A 1,492-nucleotide genomic window follows, 5' to 3' on the forward strand; every position below is an offset into this window, starting at 1 on the left:
GGAGCTACAGCTCTGAGTTGCCACCACACGGCTAGTGAGCCAGGACAGGCTTCTATCCCTGCTGTAGGTGGGGATGTTTGAGAGATGGATTGTGTGGGAGGGGCAGGAACATGAAGCTGGGAGGTAGAGAGTTAATGGGATGGGGGTGAGTAATGAAATGGGAGGTGGAAAGGAAATGGGGGTGGGTGAAGGGTGGTGAAATGAAGGATAAAATAATAAAGTAAAAAAAAAAGAAATAAAGAGGAAGTAAATTAAAGAAGGTCTCATGTTTTAATAAATTGGGATTGGGGAGTGAGAGATGCTGGTCACGTTTCCTGGGAAGGCTGGGAGGTGGGAGCAGTGAGGGAAGGTGCTTTTGGGGGAACTACTACCCCTCTCCCAGGAAGGAAGCCCTAGCTCATGAGGACCGGATCTGCCCCCCTACCTTGTTCCTCCCCACACCATTTGTGTCCTGTGACCTGGTTAGCTGGCATGTGCTTTGCAGGCTGTTTGCATGGGATTACACTCCTGGGGGTGGGAAGGTCACACACCTGGGTGGGAGGGGAAGTTGACTTGGTGCCAGAACTGTCCCCTGGACAGTACAGTTTGGGGGTGGAAAGTTTGTCCACACAGAACAGGAGGGTTGGGGAGCAGATACTGCATTCTGGGATGCTGGAGGACTGCAACTTGGTGGGGAGTGGCCACACATTAATGGAACATGAGCTAGGTAACACGGCTCAGAGAGAAAGTTGCCCTGGAGTGGTATAACTTTAAGATGCTTAAAACTAGTTTCAGGTGTTAACGTGTGGACAATCTAGGGGTTAAGAGCTGTAGGAGCCACCTAAAATTAATGTGTAACAAGGCTTGTATTTAGCCTTGTTGCTTCATATGCAGCATGGAACTGTAACTGCTTTAAAAATTGCAGGTTTCAGTAGTGAGAGCAAAAGGATTAGTATGTCATATTTCATGCATGAGAAGATGTGAAGGTGAGTTGCCATTAAAGATAATGAAGGGAGATATTTTCTTTATCAACTAGTAATCCATTTTTTATCATTTTCAATAAATATTTGCTTTGAAGCAGGAAACATTGTTGAAAAAGCATAACCTAACTTCATCGATAGTTTAACAATAAGGCTGTGTCTTGGTGTGGTGGCTGCATGCAGACCAGTGTGAGGTATATTAAGACAGTCAGTTCTTATGGCTCAGCTTATAAAATATCCATTTTATTTAAATGTAGTTGAATTATATAGAAATCAAATGGGTATTAGAATTCAGATAGGAAGTAAAGTTTGAGGCAAGTGCATTGATGTTTTCTTTACAGGACCAAAGTTGATGTCGAGTCAGAGCTATTGTTATGATGATACCAAGTCCTGATACCCTTTATTTTTCTTTTAGTTCCCTGCCTCCATCAAATGTATTCAAATGGTGCCATATTCATGGAATCCACTCATAGGGACGAATGGAGTCCACTCATAGGAAAATTATTTTCTCTTAAAAAAAAAAAAAAAAAAAA

The sequence above is a fragment of the Gavialis gangeticus genome, unplaced genomic scaffold, assembly GCF_001723915.1.
Source record: "Gavialis gangeticus isolate Ggan-Ray unplaced genomic scaffold, GavGan_comp1, whole genome shotgun sequence".
Lineage (NCBI taxonomy): Eukaryota > Metazoa > Chordata > Crocodylia > Gavialidae > Gavialis > Gavialis gangeticus.